The 23,940-nt window shown below is 45.4% G+C and overlaps 2 long non-coding RNA genes across 2 annotated transcripts; both read left to right on the forward strand.

Annotated features, from left to right (window-relative positions):
• The first annotated feature begins 588 nt into the window (after positions 1-588).
• On the forward strand, positions 589-2,236 carry LOC120833403 (uncharacterized). Its single transcript, XR_005714311.2, has 2 exons — positions 589-846; positions 2,062-2,236. It is a non-coding gene; the product is annotated as an uncharacterized LOC120833403 (long non-coding RNA).
• A 1,114-nt stretch (positions 2,237-3,350) lies between these two features.
• Positions 3,351-23,677, forward strand: LOC120833404 (uncharacterized). The gene is made up of 3 exons (XR_005714312.2): positions 3,351-4,291; positions 6,596-6,713; positions 21,752-23,677. It is a non-coding gene; the product is annotated as an uncharacterized LOC120833404 (long non-coding RNA).
• Positions 23,678-23,940: the final 263 nt, after the last annotated feature.

Raw genomic sequence — 23,940 nt, forward strand, 5'->3', positions numbered from 1 at the left:
AGTTTCACAGTCCTCTTACTTCCCCCAAGGGGCCGCGCTTTGTAGCATCATTAACAGGGTCCTCGTTTGGAATCCCCTTCTCTGATTCCGTTTCCGCTTTATTGCCAGTTTGGCCTCATTCGAGTGAAATGGTCAAGCTGGAAAGGGGATGTGAGCTGAAAAAAAAGAGGATGTGTTCTGGGACTAACCGATCTTTGTGACACGGATGATTATGAAAAACGGACATTTTGAATGATTGATCCTTCAATGTTGATGGGGATGGAGACGGTTTTAGAGACAGAACATCTTGCGCCACTTAAGGTCACATTAGCTCCTCACAGGTGTCAGGGAGGGATATGAGATCATTTGAATGTCTGAGATGGGTAACGGGAGGAGAGGAGTGTCTGGGCTGCTGATAAAGACAGACAGAAGTAGAGCGTGGAGGAGGAGGACGAGGAGGAGGCGGGAGAGTCAAAAGAAGGGAACGGGAGGGTATAGGAGGAGGAGGGGTGGTCCGGTCATGCTCAAGCCAATCTCTGAGAGGGAGAAGTGGGGAAAGAAGAAGGGAAAAAGAGGGCGGGGAGGATGGGGGGTGCGGTGGGGGGGGTGGCGGAAAAGAAAAGAGAGCACTTTGCAAGCCACCCAGGCTTCATTACCCCGTCAATCTGAAGAGAGAGAGATAGAGAGGGAGAAACAGGCCGGCCAGGGCCCAGCAGTGGGGCCGGATCCATATGGTGCTGCCGGCTCTGGAATGAATAGTGAATGGAGCGGCTGGGCGCTGGGCTGCTGGAATCTGCCTCCAAGCCTTTGTGAACAGGATGACCAAAGACAAGAGGGAGCTCTGCAGATGGCCAGGGCTATAAATAGGTAGCTAGTCTATCTCCGTGCTGTCACTCTTCTTGTCTATCTGCCTCGCAGCGAGCTTCTCCTCACCCCACCCCACACGCCACCGGGCGCCCCCCCGGTCGAAAAAAACAACAACAACCCAGGGAATAAAAGCCACGGTTGCATTCCTCTTTGATATCGCCACCAGGCTGAGCCTTCCTCTCTCTTTTTCAAACATTCGTCTTTTGCAATTTTGCTACAGATGCAGGAGAGGGTGTGAGACTGAAAGCGCGTGAGTGTGGTCTGCACTGCAGGGGGGGGCTGCTCAAACACAAGCCGGGGAACGCAGGGAGATTGAGCAGTTGTGTTTTCGGTCCAAACTTCTCGCAGATGGACTTTAAAGTGAGTGATAAATCCATGTCCAGATTGAGGGTCCTTTTGTCATTAAACTAAGCCTTAGCACTGCTGTCCATCTGGCTCCGTGTATATGTGTGTGGATCTTGTGTCGTTGTGCGTAGACACTGGACATGATCCGGTAGCGGGAAGAGCACTACAAGGCTTCCTTTTTAAGTGTTGCTGACTGTAGCACACTCTAAGCCTTCTGCTCGTACTTCTTATGCACTTTCTTTCTCTCTTTCACACACACACACACACACACACACACACACACACACACACACACACACACACACACACACACACACACACACACACATTTTACCCTCAGTCCATGTCTCGAGGCCAACGCGTGCCTCATCTGTAACAGCACCAGACTCCGAGGTGCCCGATCTGTGATCTGTGTGTGTGTGTGTGCGTGTGTGTGCGTGTGTGTGCGTGTGAGTGTAAGAAGTAACCCACTGGTAAACAGTGGAGCAAGTGGCCTGGATGACTTGCATCTGGACCACACAGTAAAAGGCATCAGTCAGGGTGGTGCTGTGCAAGAACTGAAGCATCGCAACAGAGACTGGCGCCAGAGACAGACAGACAGAGGGAGACAGACAGAGAGACAGAGGGAGACAGACAGACAGTGAGACAGACAGGCAGTGAAAGAAAGAGAGAGATTGCTTTTTCACAATTTACCAGGTTTCTGTACCATCCAAAACATTATGGTGATCCAACTTTTATTGTTTTGTCCAGTTGGACTTGTGTAGCAGCTGCTGTGTCTGTGTGTGTGTGTGTGTGTGTGTGTGTGTGTGTGTACGCTCCAAACACCCTGCTAACATGTATTGGCTCTCTTTGTTGTGTTGAAAACGGCAGGTGCACAAATCGCCTGGTCGGCCACAGATGCGATGCCTTGGCTCGACTTGATGACATCACTCTGCTTCTCCGTTTGGGTCGATCGCGCAGCTTCTGGAAACCTGGAACCTCTGGAAACAATTACTGCTAGCGGCAGACTTTGTTCGATATCTGAATTAAACAGAAATTAAACCAAGCTTTTATTGATTGATTATGGGAATGTGACTTAAGACAGACCTTGAGGTGCTTTTTTTGTGAAGAAAACTCCTTTTAAGAGCCTTTTCCAGAAGAGGCCCCCTGTTCAAACTCCAGCAGACACTTTGTCCCTGTGACTTCCCCCCTAGAAGACAATACACAGCGGAGACCGATTCATTCGTGTGACTTATCTGGCTTATCAGTGCTGTGAAAATAAGAAATACAGTGTTTATCAGCTGGTGTGTTTTTTGTTTTGGTGCGTGGCAACAGTCATTATCCATCACAGTGGTGTTGTGTTGTGTCACAGCAACCCGGAGGTTGTCAAGTGTCTGTGACTACAGCTGCAGGGCTCACGCCGAAGAATTACGAAGCTTCCGCAGATATTTTTATATCTGCGCTGCGGCGCCCTGATGTAAGTCGAGAAGAAGGTCCTGATATTGCAACACTCATTAGAAGGGTGGAGGTGTGATTATAATGAGTTATTACAAAGATTAAAAGACACATTCTCTACTTGTTTTGACCTAAAGGTCGTGCTGCGTGCGTCTACGTCTGTCGATTCGTCTACTAAAAGCTTCGACTCGCAGTCTAGCTAAACCTCTGTGCTGTTCGGGCTTCAGGCGTCCCTAAGTGAGGGACTTAGTGGGTTTAGACCAAAGCAAACTGGAGACCATAGTGGGAGGGATGAAGGAGATAGAGGGAGCAGCGAGAAGCGGCACAGATTGGGTGCGGATCAAGGCCCAGCGTCTCCCTCCGTCTGCCTCTCTGCTACTCTCTTTGACTTGTCTTCCTCTTTTTGGTTCAAGTCTTTTAGTCATTACATGGGACCCAATGGCAACTAGCCTGTCGGCCTGTGAGCTTCTCTCAGAAGACCACGTCCCCTCACCGCGGCCCTTTAAGCTTCTGTCATTACTTTTTTAATGATACTAGAAGCTGCTTTACAGATATTGTTTTTTTTCTGAATTTTGCACACCAATGTGGACTCGAAGGACTTGAACCAGCAGAGCTGAATCGGGCGACTTGCCTTTCCCATGACCCCCCCCCCCCCCCCTCTCATCACCACCACCAACACATGCACATGGAAAGCACCAGAAAATGACAGACAGTGAGACAGAAGCTGTTTTTGTCTTTTCCTTTTTGTCCCTCGCTTTCGCATATGGTCATCCGTTCTGCCTGTCTATCTGTCTGTCTGTCATTACAGTAAATCAGAGGGCTCTCCGGCTTTATCCCAGCGTCCTTCTGGCTGGGACGGCTGCAGCAGATGTTGGAGCCTGGGACAAAATGGATTTCCCCCTGCTGAGAGCAGCTTTTCTTGCCCTCCTTAATGGAAGCTCCTTGAAATGCTAATGCCCCGCCATTACTATAGCGGTGGTCTGGCATAGTGATGGTGGGAAAAAAATATAAAGGAAAGACGACTGATAAACCTTTTGTGGCCGAGCGGACCCCGGGAGAACTTACCCATCCAGGCAGACAGGGGTCCAGTAAAGGTTTGAGAGAGAACGCAGGGAGGGAGATATTTGTCTGAGTCTGGTTGTGTGATGGCATCTCCTCCACTGCCCCTTTCCCCCCCCGGTCCATCCTTTCCTCCGGCGTATTTCAATCCCTCCATCCTTCCCTCAAAGTTCGGCTCAAAAGAGGGATAATGTTAATCGAGCATTTGAACGGAACACAAAAAAACCAACAAGAACCAATTTCTGCTTTGCACCGAGCGCGGGCATTTAAAGGATCAGCCGGCGGTTCCAAAAATTACGAGGATTAGCTGGTTGAAACCATTAGATGACCAGCCGCTGCTCGCTGCTATCGGGGAGAATCAAACGGCGAAAAAGCAAAGCTGCTTTGCCGAACAGCATGTCCCGCGCGCACGTGTCCTCCCTCCTGGAGGCAAGCTGCAGGTGCAGAGGAGGACAGCAGTTGTAGGGGTTTGTGTTTTGTGCAAAGAGGCAGCGTGCAAGCAGACGAAAGAGACTGCGGGTAGGAATGCGGCACACATCGAAGAAGCAGCTCATACGGCTAACCTGACATTTTCACGCAGACCTCCGGCTGACTACACGTGTGTGAGGTTAGAAGTGGCTTCTTGCTCTTTTGCTATTTCTTTCCTAACCCCTCCTCTCTCACACACACACACACACACACACACACACACACACACACACACACACACACACACACACACACACACACACACACACACACACACACACACACACACAGATGCTCACAGATTTATCGCTCTGGACACTCTTGTCCCTGTCAGCAGCTGGCAGGCTGAGTCTTTTTGAGCTTGTGTGTGTGTGTGTGTGTGTGTGTGTGTGTGAATGCTTTGCACACGGATGTGTGTGTGTGTGTGTGTGTGTGTGTGCAGAGCCCCAGTAAAGCCTGCTGCTCTGCTCTGCTGTGCTGGCCAGGCCATGTGGCCACTTTAAAGCTCCTTTCTGAGAGTCCTGTGAAGTTGTTAAGGAGCTCCTCTACACTGGCAGTTGGCTCTGGGAATCCCTCTGCCAGCTGTAGCCTGCGCACACCCCCTCCCCGCTTCACTTCCCTCGCTCTGTCTCTCATGTCCTCCCCTCTCATGCTGACGCTTGCTCCGTTTTCCCTGTGTTCGCTCCCATCTCTGTCCTTTCTTTCCGCCCGTGTTTGTTTGTCGCCGGCTCCCCGTCTCTCTCTCTCTCTCTCTCTGTTTCTCCCCCGTTTCTCTCCCTCTCTGTTCCTGGTTCTGATACCGCGGTATCTGCATAATCTATGTGGTGAAACATCATTGCGGACCTTCTGTCTCCTCTGGCAGCGGTCCGGCTGCACATGTTTTCTCCTGTATACCTGCTCAGATCGCTGGAAATGCACTTTGGCAACCGACGCGGAGCCACGTGTGGCAACGATGGCTGTTTGGAAAAAAGTCTCAGTAAGATTAGCGGAAAACAGATGAGCTGCAAGGAATACACTGCTGCACACATTTAGCAAATACCCCCCCCCCCTCCCCGGTACATATTAATTTCATTCTAACTCTCACACTTTCAGCTTTTTGGACGGGCTCGCAAACATTTACACACAAGCGCTGGAAGGTCACATCCCTCTTTGAGTTTGGCTGACCTTTTACCGAGAGCACAGAGCAGGTGCACCTGTGTCCTGTTCCCTGGCTCGCACTCCCAAGGTCTGCAGAGCACATCTGCTTGAGTGCACTTGCTTGTACACACAAGGAGGACATTTGCTTGTATTGTCATCAGCTCCATTTGCGGGTAGAAGTCCCCGGCTGCATAGTTATGGATGAATTGTTGAAGAAGGCCAAACCTCCAATATCTATTTGCCGACATTCACCGAGGGTGCTTGAAAAATATGTTTTTTTCATCGAGGTGCTTTTATTCCCATGGATTTGTGGCTGAGGCAGGCATGAGCAATACTTTTAAGTCTTTTCTTTAAAAGGTTTATATTTTCAAAGATGTGATGAAGCAGCGAATCACCACTTCATTTATTTCTAAGCCCACTCAATGACAGGGCGACACCTAACAAAAGAGAAAAATCTGCATGTTAAAGTGTTTTTTAATACAACGGACACCCATTTAAATCAATTAAAGGGATAACCCATAGATGATACTGTACATTTTTAGTTGTTCCAAGAATTGTTTTACTTAGATTAGAGAAAAGTTAACTTCTTCTTCTACTCTTTGCTATACTTGATGGAGCAACTTATTCAAACGCAAAATGTTCAGCTCTTCATGTTCAGAACTAGACGGGACTCCAATTATTGACTGACGGTAATTATCGGATGAACGTTTGGAGCTCCTGCCGACTGTCCTCCATCCTTCTGCCCGTTCCCTCTTCCTCTTCCTCCTCCTCCTCCTCCTCATCTTCTCCTCCTCCCATCCTCTTCTTTCTCCAGAGACGGCCGTGCAAGCTGGCGTCCTTTCACTCCACAGATGTCTCTGTTCCTATAGGGCTCTCGCTGCGAGGAGATGTGTTGGCAATCCTGTGAAACACACCTAGCACACGCGCCCGGGCACACACACACATTCGCAGACGCTCGCAGAAACACCCAAACACACGGTGTGATACTGCTGTTGTCGCTGCTGGAGTCGATGTCTGCGAAGACTCTCTCATCTCATCCTTCCCTTTCCTGTGTGTCTCCGTTCAAAAGACAGACTGGGAAAAGTAAAGAGAAGAAGCAGAATCTGCGTGTGTGCGTGTGTGTGTGTGTGCGCACAACACGTCCTGTGTGACAACCTGGTGCAGCCAGAGCTCTCAAGTTGGGTGTGAGAAGGTTGTCACCGTATACCTGAGGCAGGCAGGATTAACACCTGTCATGAGCGCGAGCGTGTCATGTATATTTGTCAGCAAGCGTCTCACCGTGTTCATTGTGGATTTTACCTTTCAGGTGCGACTGCGTCAAGCGAGGCTGAGTTCCTGGATTGAACCGCGGGAGGTTCTCAGCAGTCAAGAGACACTTGGATGCTGCTGATGCTGCTGATGCCCTGCGAAGTGAACTTTGGCGGGTATAGTTTTGTTTGCGTATTTCATCCCTTTTTAGGCCGGCGTGTTGGTGGGTTTTTTTATGTTTTCATCAGTCGTGCTCTGATATGTTCTGTTGTTGGCTGTACTGTTGTGTGTATCTGTGTGTGTGTGTGTGTGTGTGTCCACAGCATGGCAGTCCATCTGTCTCCAGGAGAGCAGCTTCCGGTTCTCTTCCTCTCATCTCTGCCACTGCAGGAACACACAACCTGGTCTGACATCCGCTCACACACACGCGCGCATACACGTGCCCGGCACAAACACGCATGTATATATATATATATATATATATACCTTCTGTCTGTCTATCTGTCTGTATGTTTGCAGACACACATTTGTCTGTCTGTCTGTCTGTCCGCTATCTCCATAAAGCTCATCAAAGCCGGTCATCTGCCTTCCTTCTGTCTCTCTGTCTGCCGGTTTGTCTGCCCATCTATTTGTCTGTCATCCAAACGGTCACAAATAATGGGGCGTGGTGCTGGGTGGGGAGGGAGGGGGGTTTCGCACGTTCCATTTGGCGTCCCCAGCTACAGCTCAATAGAGTGCTAAATGGCGGGGGACACAAAATGGCCGCAACAAAGTAGCTGCAGCAAAATGGCGACGGGTGGGAGGGCGAGGAATTGGAGTCAGTTATTTTGAAGTCAGTGTAAAGTTCAAGGAGGATACATCAGCCCCGTTGACCCTCCGAGACGGGCTGATCGATCGCCCCGCACTGCCGGGGGGGGAGAAGGGGCGGTTTACAATGTCTGTTCCATAGATCCTTGTTTGCTGGATGGAGAACGGCGGAGCCAGGGGTGTGTGCGAGCGTGGCCGTGTGTGTGCGTGTGCGTGCGTGTGTGTCCGAGGGGGACATTGATTGGAGCTATTTCTGCTTTGCCACATGACAGATGCAGCCTGTTCACAGCAGAAACGTCAATGCCCACACCTGCTTGGGTGGTGGATGTGAGGCATCACTGACGATTGCTTCTGTGGAGCCAGACAGAGAGACTGACAAAGTGGGAGAAGGACTGCAGAAATCAGGCAGAATGGGAATTATCACTTTGGCACTACATCGGCATTTTATTAAACATGCGCGTGTCTCTTAAAATCAATCTTAAGAATGGTAAAATGTCACATGTGTCCCGGGCCTGCCCGTTGTCAAGAGTTGTTCTTTGTCGCTACGGCGGGTTGACTTTTGATTTAAAAGACAACCCCACACCAGTTTGTCCTTGTTGTTCCCAACAGTTTGCGGATTACAAATGCAGAGAGACGGAGAGAATCATGAAGAGGACTTTTCTGGCAGATAGAACTGTTTTAAATGAGGCAAAAAAAAAAAAAAAGAGAGCCAGCCCTAAGCGTTGGGGCGTGTTTGACGCAGGTAGGATTATAGGCCCTAATAAGTTATAAATGATAGTAATGGCCATCTGTTCGCCTATGGGGAGCTACTAGCCAGCTCTGATTTGGCACGCCGAGCTGCGGCACGACAGACACTCCTTTGAGCATTGGGCATTTAGAACGCAGCCACCTCGTGCCTGGGCATTTGCTAAATTCAGACGTGACACTCTGACAGCAGATGCTCAAAGCTAGACTTCAAGACGAGGATAAGCGGATCTCTTTCCCTCCTCACCGGGAGCATTTTGAGAGCTGTGGTTTTGGAACCGTCAAATTCTCCATTGACAATTAATACAAACCAATTAGTTTGGTTGCGGCACAGGTGCCGACAATCAACACCCTGCAGGAAATACTGGTCTCTCAATGTAAACTATCATCGTAAACAGTACAAAAAAAACTGAGATGTCTCACCGCTTGGGCAGCAGTGGAGTGACTGCTTTGTCCGTGGTAACTGTGGCCTCCATCTGTGTGTGTTTGTGCGTCAGGGCTCTGGTCTTAGCCCTGTGGCAGGTGTCTCATCCCATTGCAGTGTTTGCAGTCTGGCCCTTCTAAGCGCTCTAGCCTGTCTGTGGCAGATTACACACACACAGGAGCAGATGGGTGCAGACCTCAGCACCCACAAATACACAAAGCACGGCCAGGCCAGCCGAATGTACTGGATCTATAGTGGTATATATGTTTTGGGAAATTGTGTACACAAAACGTGTCTCTTTTTCCATGTATGTTTCCATGTACGGTATTTACATTGTGTGTATCAGAGTCTGTGTGTGTGTGTCGTAGCTAAACACATTAGCAGGTAAACGTTCTAATCCTGCGGCCCAGAGAGGAGTCTGTGCTTCTTCCTCTACATCCCACACACGTCTAGACTTAAATCAAGGCTAGCTTAACTGGTATTTCGGAATAGGATATTTCACCCCCCGTCCTCCACAGGTCCACTCATATCAAAGCAGGAATTACTAGCATGGCTGGCTGGGATGCTACACTAATGCACCACATGGCTCCTCGCTTATCAGAAGACCTTGTGTGGCTGAGATAAAATGCTCCGCTAAGCTGAATGTTAAAGAGCCCAAGGGTGCAAATGCACCAAAGCTTACTGACACAAGATCATGGGTGAAAATGCTGTTATGAATCTAGGCAGGCGTATTAAAAGTTATCATTTCCTAAAAGCTACACCGGGAATGTGAAAATACTCTAATCGGGGTAATTTACGAGGAAACACTTTCAAATTATACACTTGTAATTGATGAAGATTACCACCTGAATCAATGAGGAGAACTAATACTTTTGTTCCTTTTTTAGCAGCTTGGACTCACGACCAGCATGAAATATGTTCATTCACGGTTCATCCATTTCTGGTGCAGACGGTAAATGTAACCAAAAAAATAATTTAAAGTTAATAGAAATGATTGGTCAAAAATGTGAATGATGACCAAAATGACCAGAAACACATAAGCACAGATATTATTACGTGAGACAATTACAAAGTGAAATGCTGTGTTGAAATCTGGGATATGCTTCCCCAACACAATTATTTAAGTTATGGGGTTCGTTGCTGTTTTACACAGGCTTTTGTGCCAGACTCATTCTTGATCGGGTCCAGTTACTTCCTGAAGTCTGAGCCTTGCAAATGATTGCAGTTTAGAGGAACTATCATGTTAAAGAAAGAGGCCTTTCCCGGCTGTCACAAAATATACACTATTGTGTGTAGTGTCAGAATATCTTGCTGATGGCATTGCACACAACCTTGAAAAACATTTTAGACAAGCTGCAAGTTATATGACATCCAATACCCAGTCAGCAATGGGATTTATTGTGGGATTTGTTATACTGGTTAAGCAAACTGGTGGTATTATGGTATTTCCAATCAATGTCTTGTGAAGTATCCATTTGATGTGCACATTCTTACCTTAAATCCCAAACTAAAACAAACTGTAGTCTACATGCTGGAGGAAACATATTATATTTTTTTTTGAACTTTTTATTTATATTTTTTCACATGACAAAAACAAAAACATGGAACATTATCTGAGACTAGGGCTTGGAAAAAAAAAAAAAAAAAAAAAAACATAATTATTATAAAGATATATACTGTGTACATACATGTATATCTTGCTGCATCTAATATGAATCCCTATATCTCAACAGACACAATACCACAATGTACAGCCATATCATTTATAAATTTAAATATTCTTTAACCATGTGCCATCTCCGGATAAAGAGGTCAGTTTTCAGTTGTAATGATGCAGTCATTTTTTCCATCAAATAAATCTGCTTCAGTCTCTGTTTCCATTCAGTAACGGTTGGTGATTTCACAGACCTCCAATTAACAGTAACGTTTTTTTGCGCAATTAACCGTAGTACACGTAAAATGTATCTTTGGTCAGCATTGAAAACATCCACTGATATAACACCCAATAAGAAGAACTGTACATTCGATGGTACTTCTCTTTTTACAATTTTCTCCATCTCCTCTTTGATATTTTTCCAGTACGTAAGGGTTATTGGACAGTCCCAAAATATGTGTGTATGGTCCCCTATTTTACCACATTGTCTCCAACATAAAGCTAGAGATGGATCTTTTACAAAATTTGAAATAGCCAAAGGAGTATGAAAATAGCGTATTTTAACTTTCCAGTCAAATTCCTTCCATTGTTGGCTATTAATTCCCTTATGACATCTGTAGCAGAGTTTATCCCATAACTCTTCCTCTATTACTGTATTAGCTTCTATTTCCCATTTTTCCTTAATGTTGTACGTGTTTCCAGCTGTTTCTAATATCAGTCTTTTATAAAGATGAGAAACCCGTTTGCCAACAGGGAGGCGTCTTTCAGAAACTGAGATAAAGTATTGTTCAATGCTGTTTGGGATTTTGCAGATTCTTTCCCTCTCCTTATGGTTTGTAATGTAATGTCTAATTTGCAAATATCTATAAAAATCACTTGAGGGAAGATCGAATTGTTCCTGGAGTTGTATGAAAGACTTTAAGTGAGTTTCTTCAAAGAGCTGGTTAAAAACAAAGAGGCCCTTAGCCGCCCATCCCCTAAAACCATGGTCCCACATTGAAGGTGGAAAATCTACATTACCCACTATGGGCATAGCTCGAGAAATTGTTCCAACATCTTTAAGCATTTTCTTTACTTCCACCCATACTTTGATTGTATGTTTTATCCATTCATTTTCAATCTTCATTTTATTGACGTGTTTTAGATCCATAAAGGGTAGGACAGACAGTTGTGCACCCCTAACTTCCCCTTGCTCTATTTGGGTCCACTTTGGTTCTTCATCTCCACTGATCCAAGTCCCAATTGCTGATAATTGAGCTGCCCAATAATACAATTTTATATTTGGCAAGGCCAAGCCTCCTTTATCTTTAGCCAGATGAAGTGTTTTAAGTTTAATTCTCGGTCTTTTGTGTTGCCATATAAATTTAGAAATTAATTTGTTTAACATATTAAACGTGGAAGCTGGAACTCTTATGGGCAACGATTGAAACAGAAATAAAAGACGTGGGGTCAGGTTCATCCTTACAGTCTCAACTCTGCCGAGCAGAGATAGAGGAAGAACCTCCCAACGAACTAGGTCACTCCTTATTTGATTAATTAGCTTATTGTAGTTTGCTTCAAAAAGTCTTGCAGTTTCAGGTGTGATAATAATCCCCAAGTATCTAAATCCATGTTTAGACCAATGAAATGACACCCTCTCGTTTAGTTGTTTAGGCCATATTCCTGATATCATCATTGCCTCTGATTTATTTTGATTAATTTTGTATCCAGAAATGTCTCCATAGTCTTTTAGGCATTGCATTAGTCGAGGTATTGAAGTAAGGGGATGTTTTATAAAGAGAAGGATGTCGTCAGCAAAAAGGGAGACTTTGTGAACTCTCCCCCCACCATCCTCCACCCCCTCAATCTGGACGTCCCGACGAATTGCCTCCGCCAGAGGCTCGATACTGAGAGCAAAAAGAATGGGAGAGAGAGAATCACCCTGTCTTACGCCCCTCCCTATATCAAAGAAGTCAGAGCATTGTCCGTTAACTCTAATTCTTGATTTGGGATTCTTGTACAACAGCCGGAACCAAAAGGTAAATTTTTCACTGAAGCCCATCTCAATTAATGTTTGTTCTAAAAACCGCCAATCTACCCGATCAAATGCTTTCTCGGCATCTAAGCCGAGAAGCATTGACGTTTGATTACCCTTTGCCATGAGCGACTGCACGTTTAAAGCTCTCCTTATATTGTTTGTCCCTTGGCGACCTGAAATGAACCCTGTCTGATCTGATTTTACTATTTTCCTAATGTATTTTTGTACTCTAGTTGCTAGAATAGATGTTAATATTTTATAATCCACACACAGGAGGCTAATAGGTCGATAACTAGAACACTGCAATGGGTCTTTTCCTTCCTTATGCAGGACTGTGATGATAGCCTCAGACCATGACTCTGGAGGGTCTCCTGAATTTAACACATAATTATACAACTTGCATAGTGCTGGAGTGAGGTCATCAGCAAACACTTTATAATATTCTCCTGCGAACCCGTCTATTCCTGGCGTTTTGTTATTTTTTAATTTAATAATCGTTTCTTTCACCTCCTTTTCTCTAATTGGCTCTACTAACGCAGAGGCTTCATCCTCCGTCAGTTTGTCTAATTTCAGGTTTTTAAAGAAATCGTGCATTTTTTCTTCTTTTAATTCCTGATGTTGACCCTTATATAACTGTTCGTAATATTTGGCAAAGGCATTTGCTACTGCTTTTGGGCTAGTTTCGACATCGTTAGAATATGGTTGTTTTATTTTAGGAATTGTTCGACTAGCTTGTGCCTTTCGTAGTTGGAATGATAATAACCTGCTAGCCTTGTTTCCCAATTCATAGTATTTTCTGTCAACAAACCTAAGGGCACCCTCTGCCTTGTATGTCAGAATCTCATCTAACTTGGCTCTATTCTCTTTAAGTTTATTAAATACTTCTTGTTTTCCACTTTGTTTATGTTCGTTTTCTAATTTCTTGATCTCAGTTTCTAAATCTACTTGTTTTTTAAGTCTGTCCTTCTTTAACTTTGATCCTATAGATATTATTTTCCCTCTTATTGTGGCTTTTCCTGCTTCCCATAAAACCGTAGGTGTGACCATTCCATTGTCGTTTAAAGCAAAATATTCCACTATTGCCGACCTTATTTCCTCTCTTGTATTAACATCTGTCAGTAATGAAACGTTTATTCTCCAATACTTCATATTTGGCTCCAACCCCAAATCAAGTGTAATCTGTACAGGGCTATGGTCTGAGATGGTTATCGGCTCAATAACACAGCTTTTAACTCTGTATGTGTCCTTTTTGGACACCAAAAAATGATCCAACCGTGAATAGCTTCCATGCACTTGTGACATAAAGGTGTAGTCTCTCTCTTTTGGATGAAGATGTCGCCAAGCATCTATCAACCCCAATTCCTTTATCATATTCATTAGACTTTTTGACATTCTGCTTTGAGGTTTTGAGGATGATGGTAATTTATCTATTCTATTATTCAGTACGCAATTTAAGTCCCCACCCATTAACAGAAGACCCTCCCCATGATCTGCTACCAAATGTGCAAGCTTTTTGAAAAAATGTGGACAATCTTCATTTGGTGCATAGGCATTCAAAAGAGTTAATTTAAAACCAGCCATCCTCCCTATGACCATAACGTAGCGACCCTCCTTATCCTGGAAAACATTTTCACAATGAAAGTACACAGACTTACCGAATAGTATAGCTACACCTCTCTTTTTACGTTTCCCATAAGAGCTACTGTACACCTGATCCACCCATTCCCTTTTTAATTTTTGATGTTCTGTTTCTGTGAGGTGAGTTTCTTGAAGTAAGGCTATAGAGCACTGCATTTTCTTCAGCTGTCCTAGTATCTTTTTTCTTTTAATTGGGTTGTTTATTCCTTTTATATTGTAGGTAATTAAATTAAGTAATGCCATCCTTGTATTTGTACTGAATCATGTAACACAGCCCAAACCTCTCATGAAGATCTGTTAAATAAAAGCAAATAAAATAATTTAACTGCAAATGTACAAAGTTAAACAAAAAACAAATTGCACCTTGCCTCAGATAGAACACAACACTAACAGCATGAACACAGAACAGAACTTCCAATTTTCCAGTCAGACATAGCGAATAAACTACAACCATGCCTGACCCCCGGTGATAATGGGACAGAGAGTGGTGACCTAATCCCTCTGTGGAGAAATGCACCCAGTGTGCAATAGTGACCCAAATTACACTAACATGTAAGAAAGGTCTTAGTGAGTGTGGACCACTCATGTATACCTCAAGAGTCCGTCAGATCTCTTTCTTATTTTTAAACCTTTGTGACAACTTTGCGTTTTTATTTTGTATTGTGCTATTATTGCTTTCAGTCTATATATTGTTCATACACACTTGACCTTGTGTACCTGAAACTGGTTGTAAGTGTTATATACCACAGACTACTCATCTTTATCTTCTTCCTGAACCATAGCCCTCAGGTCAGCTAACGCCAGCACGTTGGTTCTCCTCCTCTTCGCGCTGATGTTCCATCCTCCAGTTAGTTTCTCCTCGATGCGCTCTCTCTCTCCGCACTGCACCTCTACACCCATCTCTCTCAAAGTATCCGCGGCGTCTGTCAGCGAGGAAAAAGTCTTCTCTCCAGAGTCCATCTTGACCTTCAGTCGAGCTGGATACAGGCACTTTGCCTGAATGCCCCTCTGCTTTAGCTGCTTGACGACTGCGTGAATCTTCGCTCGTTTCTTTTGCAGCTCAGGAGAATAGTCTTGATCGAAGAAAATCCTTCTGTCTTGAAACACCGCATTTCCTTGGCTCCATGCTTGCTGCAGAACAATATCTTTCACCCCCGCGTCGAGGAATCTCACAATGATTGATCTGGGGGGGGCCGCTGGATCTGTCGGTTTCGACTGAAGTGAGCGGTGCGCTCTTTCAATTTGAATGTTCAGGTTAGGTGGTAACGTCAATACTTTGGGAAGCAAGGCTTTCACAAACGCGACCACGTCTCCATGTTCACTCTCCTCTGGTATTTGAAATATTCGAAGGTTATTTCTTCTCAGCCTGTTCTGCATATCGTCACAAACAGCTGAGAGCTGTTTTTCGCGTTGTAACAGGTACCTTATCACGCGGTGCTGCCCTGCCCCCGCATCTTCCACAGCGCTCACCCTCCCCTCCAGCTCACCGATCCTCTGCTGGTGGTCACCGAGTTGCTCCTTAATATCTGTCATAGTTTTTTCCAAACGTTCAAGGGTCTTTGTTGTTTGTTTATGTCCCTGGCTGTTTTCGTCGCGGAATCTTCTCATTTCTTGTATTAAGGACATTTCGCCCTCACGTGTTACCTGCTCTTCGCGGCTACCGCTAGTAGCATCTAAGCTAGCGCTGTTTGTGCTCGGTTGTTTATTGTCAGTTTCTTTCAAATATCCTGACTTTCCTTGTCCTCTCGTTTTGGATGTGGTAGTCATCTTGTTCATGAGTTATTTTCCACCCTGAAGGCTTTATATATCTGCAGTTGTCACTGTTTTCTAACTTTTTCCTGACGGAGCCTCGTCTCTAACCTGCTCTTTCCATCATGACGTCACCGGAACTCAACATATTATATTTGAATACAACTGCTTCAAACAAAGCAGTGATGAGGCCTTGCTTTGTCTTTGTTTTGGCCCCTTGCTTTGTGACAGTTGACTCATCCGGCTCAGACATGCAGCTGTGGTTTTACACTGATTTGTTGCATTTATTCTTCCTCCATGGTCATTTTCTAAATGCAGTTTCACAGCGATGACAGGGTGATGTCAGAAGAAACTTGTTTTGCTCATGACCAAATGGACAACAACATGCACATGCATATATACAGATGCTCCTCTGTGTGTTCCTGACAGCTGCTCTTACATCTCTCATGTGACCGTGGGCTGCTGGTCACACATGAAAAGGAGAATGTGTCACCAACAGGGCTGATATATAGGACCTCATATGGGACACTGTGTGTGTGTGCGTGGATCCAAACAGAGGGAGCTAGCTTTGTCCCGTCCCCAGCTGTGTGTGTCCTTAGGGGCCTGATGTCCAAACAGGAAGAGGTGTCAGATGGCCAAGGGACTAAACTCTGGGACATAACAACCGGAGAACTGTCTGTCTGTCTGTCTGTCTGTCTGCTGGTGCTATGCATCACCTGTATGTCACGGCAGCAGTTTGTTATCACTCCCTGAGCGTCCTGCATGGATGCTCATTTCACTACCGCCTCCTTCCTGCAGCGTGTCTACCTGGTGGTCGCATCTGTTGCTTCATGCAGAGTCCAAGCTCTTATAATGAGTAATTAGCCAACCAAACATATAAATTCCTCTTTCACCATCCAATCAATGAAATCTTAGTTTTACTTTTGAGAAGAGTTGAGACGAGATTTGAAGTTTGTTATATCTTAACATCTTTTTCTCTATACAGTGTACATCCCTGCAGCACGCTAGTAAGCCATATGCGCTCTAGCTTTCACTTCACTGGGACTTTAAGAACCATAAGTTGACTGGTTAATTGATGACTGGTTGATTGAGGCCACAGTGTCCTTTCACCACATCCGATTCATATTGTTTGATACTACAGTTCATGGCTGTCATGTCAAATTACCGTCACTTATCACCGTTTAGAATGGAGATTGGACATGGCTATTTGTGTGTATGTGTGCGCGTGTACATGGTTTGTGTGTGTCTGTGTGTGTGTGTATTTGTGTTGTCTGTCCTCACACCTTTCACCTCTCTTATTGTGGATGTGGATCATTTGGTGTGAGATAGTGCTTATGCGTGTGTCAGTGAACGAGGGTATCCTTGTATTTGTGTAGGTTGGGACAAATTAGTTTTCAGCTTGACTGCTTGTGTGTGTAAATGATTTTGAAAGGCTTTGTAATCACCCACGGTGTGGACTAAGTGTTCCTTGTTTGTGTGCAAATGTGTGTGTGTGTGTGTGTGTGTATGTTTGTCAGGGCAGCTGGACCTCAGCCAAACCCTTGCCAGGTCCTTTTTGGTACATCCTCTCAAGAATGAAGCACACTCTGAAAGAGAGAGCCAGATATATATATATATATATAGAGAGAGAGAGACGATCGGTGTTCTCCTGCTACTCCCACAACAATCAACGAAAAAGACCAATTTTGCTGTCAAACAGCTGCAACGTGTCACCCCGTCCCTTAAGAATACCAGGGAGCATGAGCACTGTTATGATAGCCGACCTGGAGTTGGGTTATGGGAAATTCTTGTTAATCTTTCGGAAATGAAGAAGCCCCCATTCAACCAAACATCTGGATAACCCGAATGACACACACACACACACACACACACACACTCGCCCCTCAATCGTTAACACCCTGTGACTTACTATCAACATACAGATGGAGCATCTAAAAATAGTACAAAGGAAACTGCTGTGTACTCATGTTGAGTAGTATGAGGTCAGAACAGCCTCCATCCGATGAAAGAGAAATCACCATCGATACACACTTATTATTCCGCTTTCATCTTCATTAAAAGTTTGGCACGATCAAATTCATCCGCTTGTCCTGCATCCTCGCATCCAGCTCTGATGCATCCATTCACTTTAAATGTTTCGGCCGTGTTTGAATTCTTCTCCATTTCACTCATTCTTTCCCTCTCAATTGCACTCTCACCACATCCACAGTTATTCCTGCTTCTCTCTCCTCTGATATATTTAAATCATCTCCCCTGGGGGGAACAGAAGCCTGCCTCAATCTGGAACCAATTGTTTTGTTCGGTTCATGAATCCAGAACCAAACCCAGACAAAAGAACTCTTGTAAGGATCAATGTGTTATTTGTTTTTGCTCGAGTTGCAGATTGTGCTTCTATCAAAGTGTTTATTGTGCCATTGTGCTGCAAGTTTGGGCCAGTGGTGAATATTCTCACACTTCCATCACTTTGCTGAGTGACTGAGTTTAGTTCATCTCACATTGTCAGAGTGCAAACTGAGTGGAATGAAGCTAATAATAACTTTTTACCTTTTCTTTTCCTCAGTAAATTAAAGGAATAATAACAAACTCTCTGCTCTTCTTCTTCTGTCCACATCAGAGCAGCTCTCTGCAGTAATACATGTGAGATCAGGGAATTACAGATGAGGAGGTCATTGCTGGAGGTAATTTTGGACAGGATCTCAGGTGTGTGCATGGAGGATATAGGTGTGTGTGTGTGTGTGTATGTGTGTGTGTGTGTGTGTGTGTGCACGTGTGCGTCTGTTTCAGGCCGAGACACTCGGCTGGAAGCCTGTCAACATATGCCAACAAGCTGAGTAACGATGCAGAGAGTTAGCTTTGTTAGCACCTGACGCCAATAGGTCACCTAATGACCTTTGCTTCAGATGTAGAGCTGCAGACACAGGCTCCAATTTTACCTACTGCCAAGTGCCAAATGCCAAATCCATCAATAAGGGTCAGCCAACCCGCCGCAACTTTTATAATGACATTTAAATGCCTTTGTTTGTATCTCTGCTGGCCAACACACACTCTCTTTGACTATCAACCAGTCTAAACAGATGAAAAAAAGACATTGTTTCAAGCTCCTTTATATTTTCCTCATATAAGAACTTTAATGCGGCCTTCGACGTGGTGTGTTTTGGTGACTTCCCGGCGTCTTGACCTCTCACGCGGCTTCGCCGTGCAGTCACATGCTCTACTGTAGGGCTCTACTCTGGACAGAAGCGCAGGAGAATCTTTGGCTTTTAAACCCATTAAGGCCACCTGGGTGTGTAGCCATGCACGTCTAGAAACATCGCCAGGAGCTGTGCGTATCTGTGTGTGTGTGTGTGTGTGTGTGTGTGTGTGTGTGTGTGTGTGTGTGCACGGGCCGAGAGGTGGCCAGGAGGAGCAGCCTGTTCGGCGAGATTAGCAGGCACTCACATGTTGCATAACAGATTCCCTGTCTCGTGAAAAACCTGCCTGCATGCTGCCGCCCGCTAAGCAGGATGGCCTTTCACTAACGCCCTCTATACTCACACGCCGTATTCACAAACACACACACACACACAGCACTTTGCATATTCATTGTTAGGCCTCACCATCAAGATGCCTTTGGTGATTCGTGCGGCTATTAGTTTCTCTTTTTGTAGCGGGGATGTTTGAGAGGAAACGCAGCCAGACCGCCCCTCTCTCACTCACGCAGGTCGAGTTAAAGCCTTAACAAATGTCATTATCCAGACCAGCCTGCAGGTGATTAGGTGGTGTGCTGCTTACGGCGCAGTGTTTAGCACGGGCCTGCTGCATCCATCCGGGCCAACTGCTGTGGGCGTGTGTTTGTGCATATGGGCCTGGGATTGCTGGAGGCTGTGATCCGATGGGCCCAATAACACCAAATCAAACACAGAGTCAGACGCAGTCTGCCTATTTCTCTGCCATAACGGTTGTGCATGTGTGTGTGTGTGTGTTGGTGAGCAGGTGGGGGGGGGGGGGGGGGGGTTAAGTAATAAACAAGGTCTCCATGGTGACAACCGATGCAGCTGCAGCAAAGAATGAAGTTGAGTGTCAGCAGGAAGAACCCACCATGTTTGTGTGTGTACGTGTGTGTGTGTGTGTGTGGGGAAAAAACACCAGCAGTAGGGGCCCAGTGAGAATCGTAAACACCAGCAGGCCATGACTTCCACAAATAGACCTCTAAGGAAAAAAAAAAAGTGGGAAGAGAGATGATTTCACGCACAATATGTAAAGAAGGACGTGTAGCACAGGAATGCCTGGAATACAATGAGTTTACACTAAAGGGATAAATAAAAACAGCTAGCTGACATAAAAGAAAATCATCCGCTTCAAGAAGAACAGCGGCAAAAATCCACACATGTCTTTGCACTGGAAATCCTTAGCTTTGGCATCCATGCATGAAATGTCAAGTTCCTTACAGAGGCATGTCGTCCCCCCCCCCCCCACAGCTAAAGCGCCAACAATCCATTCATCAGTCTTCATCATCTTTCATCATTATATGGTAATCCTCCCATGCTCACTCTGGGTCTGTCTTGACAGCCCCCCGCGGTGTCTCTTTCCAGTCCTGTTGTGTAGTGAGTGTGCCATCTTGATTCACACATCCCTGTCAGTGGTTCATAATCCCTCCGCCATGGTGGAAGAAAAGCGCACGGCAGTCCCCCCCCCCTCAACGCCCAACTTCAAGGCCAGACATCGGTGCGGAGCACCTCTGCTGGCAGTGAGCATCTCAGCCCGGTTTGACCCCCCCCTTTCCCTAAACCCCATGCCCATGCTATTTTCCAATATTATTTATGCAGGGACTCTCTTTAGTCCTCTCTAAGCTGGCTTTTTCAAGGCTTTTCACTGAAGGGCTAAAAAGCGTACAAATCCCTCGCAAAAAAACTCCAAAAAAAACATATGGAGCACTATACCTTAATCAGAGCAGTCACTGTGTGTGTGTGTGTGTGTGTGTGTGCTCACTAATATTAGAATAATCCCTGGTGATTATGGGAGTGGTTATTAGGATGAATATGGCAGCAGGGTTGGGTCGGGCCGAGCTGAGCCCGGGCTGTGGTGAGAAACAGATGTCAGTTGACCCACATCTTGCGAGCACGCCGGGACACTGGAGTGTCAGGTCAGGGCTGTGATCACCTCGGGGACACTGTACATCTGGGCCCCGAACGATCTTTGGCTTTTGCTCTTGGTTCACACTGTCCCCTGAAAGCTGTGACGAAGTGTATCTCTGCTGGTGCATGTCTCTCTCTCTCTCTCTCTCTCTCTCTCCCTCCACCTCTCTTTGTCACGCATACATTTAAAAACTCCACCTTTGACCCCATATCCCTGCAGCAAGGCACCAGAGGTTATTCCTTTACTGGTCACATGTAAATTATTATTGTGATTGTCGCCGCAACGTGGACCTCAGAGGAATATGCTGCCCAACTAAAACCAGATTACCTCCAGAAATAATACGGATCGAAACACAGTACTTCACTTCATCCAGCAGACGAATGCATGAGGTGTCATGTGTGTCACTTCCACGTCGTTACACAACTGTGATACATGAAAAAGACCACAAAAGCATGTTGAAGGTCTTCTGCAGCGAGTATACCACTGACAAAAGAAAGGAGGGAAGCACATATTTCCTTGTGGCCAAACCAAACATTGTGGCTTCAAGTTATGGTTTCATTTGCTTGAAATGATGCGGTTGACCAACACTGAGAATCATCGAAGGCTAATTGAAAACAGCTTGCCGGAGCTCCAGTGAATTACCGAATGTGGGTTAGAGTCTTTTTTTCCTATTGTGCTCTTATGTACTGGTTCCCTGGTCATTCCTGTGTGTTCCCGGGAGGCCGTATGGTCCTAGATAGCTGGAGGATGACTCATACTGGCCTTTCTGGCCTGCAAATGACTGGTTCACACAGTGTCATATGGCCTACTAAGGAGAGGGACGCAAAACATTTTTCCCAAGTTGGTTCATTGAAAAGAGAATAGCCGCAATTTTCATTGCCTTTTACAGAACACTTCACGAGCTTACGTCATACCCTGTCGTATTTTTCCATATCATATTAAGTTAAATTACCATCGTTTTAGTTATTAACTTCAGCTAATATCAGCTCCCAAAACGCTCGCTCTTTGCTTTTCCTTTTTGCCAAATCTTTTCCTTCTCTATCCCTCTCGCTCTCTCTCTCCACAGCAGGATTAAGGCCCATCCTTGTCATCCCACAGGGCAGAGTGGTTTGATTGACAGCTGGGTTCAGCATCTTGACACAGGTCCGTGCCCCCGTCATCATCGCTGATCGTCCCATGCCGGCCTCTCAGAGTGACAGGTGCCTGCAGAGCCATTTACTCCTCACGCAGCCGAAAAGAAAAAGTTGCCACGACTGCTCTCCTCCGCTTCCTGCACCTCTTCGTAACGTATTTCCTTTTTAGCTTCCTGTATTTCCCTTTTTTTTAGTATTGTTTTTTTTCATTTGGTTCTCCTTGACCTCATCCTCTTTTCTCTCGTCTCTGATCAACTCTCAAGTATCTTCTGCAGGCATCTTTTAATCTAAAGGAATCTGCCAGATCTTAATTAAGGTAATTACTGTGTTTGTTTTAACTTAACACTCATGACTCCACTCGAGCTACAATCTTTGAGCGGGCTATAACAGATGGGGTGCTTAGTACTCCATTGGGATGCCTGACAGGAGTCAGCTGTATGATTTTTGAGCTTGATGTTTTTTAGCTTAATTTACCTCGCAAAACCGCTTAACAGGAATTCCTCCCAAACCTTTCGCACAAATGTTAAAAGGTGTCATTAATGTGTCAGGAGGGAAACCGAAACTGCTATATTTATCATGCGGAATAGCTGGTTAGCTTTTATTCACCACCACAAAATACGACATTGCCTGAAGCTCTGTCACTATGTGTTTTTTTTCGCATGTACGTTTGGGCCTCAAGGGTTCTGGTTCATCAACTCACATTCATCTCGTGACGAGCTGCTACACAACGTGTGGCGATCCGCGAGCGACAAAACGCGTCTCTATCTGTCTCGTTTGCTACTCAAAAGTTAGGAAACTCCAGGTTGTAAGCGTTTTAACATGTATCATGTAACATGTAACATGTATCATGACCGAGATACATATTGTGTGTGTGTGTGTGTGTGTGTGTGAGAGACCCAGAAGGACAGGAGGGCATCAGATGAGTACAGACTGTTTCCACCTGCCAGGTGCTTGGTCTCTAATCCCCCCTCTCTGTCTGATTAAACACACACACACACACACACACACACACACATGCGTGTGCACGGGCACAACAAGGTCATCTCTCTGTCAACCATACAATAGCGCTGTGTACCCATCTGGCCTACATCCTAAATGCTTCCTCTTCAGTAAGCAAATAAAAAAAAGGAGAAGACAGCAAACACTTGGATCCATAGCAACAGGTTACAAGTAAATGACGATTACAACAATGGCGCTATTTTACCACGTACTCCTTGTTCATAATGACATGTCATGTGCAGCCTGATCTCCAAAACCTGTTCGTAAAAATGTACACGAAAATCTTGAAAATACAAATTTCGTAGTGATACATACGAAATGACGTCACCCTATTCAAAGTGAACGGGGACCTGCACACACTTTGTGAAGTCTAACGCTGTAAAATAAACGTGTTATGATTGCATTTTTAACGAGAAATCAATGTTAACTTGTAAGAATAGAATCCTAACCCTAACCCCCTCCAAAAATCCAGCGAGGCGGAGAGACGTTCACTCAAGAATCCGACATGGTCCGCCATGTTGTTCACTCAAGGGGCGTGGTTAACCACCGCAGTTCGTAGGTATCACTACGAAATTTGTATGTTCAAGATTTTCGTATACATTTTTACGAACAGGTTTTGGAGATCACGTTGGTCATGTGACTAGTTGGGGAGAGGCCGGCAGTCACTTGTTTTGCCGTATGTCCTTCTCTGTCCCGTGCACCCAGAGCTCCACTCAGAGAGGATGAAGCCTGACACAATAGTTTCTTTGTATGATATCAAAAACACACTTTTAAGAACGCCGTTGTGCACCAAAGCTCGGCCAAAACCGCACGAGATCCCCCTTCTCCCTTTTACAATAATAAAACTGCCTTTCTCTCTCTCTCTGTTTCCTGTTTTTACTTTGGAATATGACAAGCCTCCCCTGTGGTGAGGTCATATCATTCTGACAATGTTTTATTCTGGGAGTACAACGCTTTGATATCTAGGATAAGAGGGCTTTGTAGAGACAGTGACACCCGTCCTCCTCCTTCTACCTCCTCGGTACCCTCCCACTCCTCTGCCTTTCCTTCCCCTGGGGGGGTTTTGGCTTCTTCTGCCCCATCTGACGGCTTTTATGTCTGACGAGGTTTCTGCGCTGTTGAG

The sequence above is a fragment of the Gasterosteus aculeatus genome, chromosome 15 (genome assembly GCF_964276395.1).
Source record: "Gasterosteus aculeatus chromosome 15, fGasAcu3.hap1.1, whole genome shotgun sequence".
NCBI lineage: Eukaryota > Metazoa > Chordata > Actinopteri > Perciformes > Gasterosteidae > Gasterosteus > Gasterosteus aculeatus.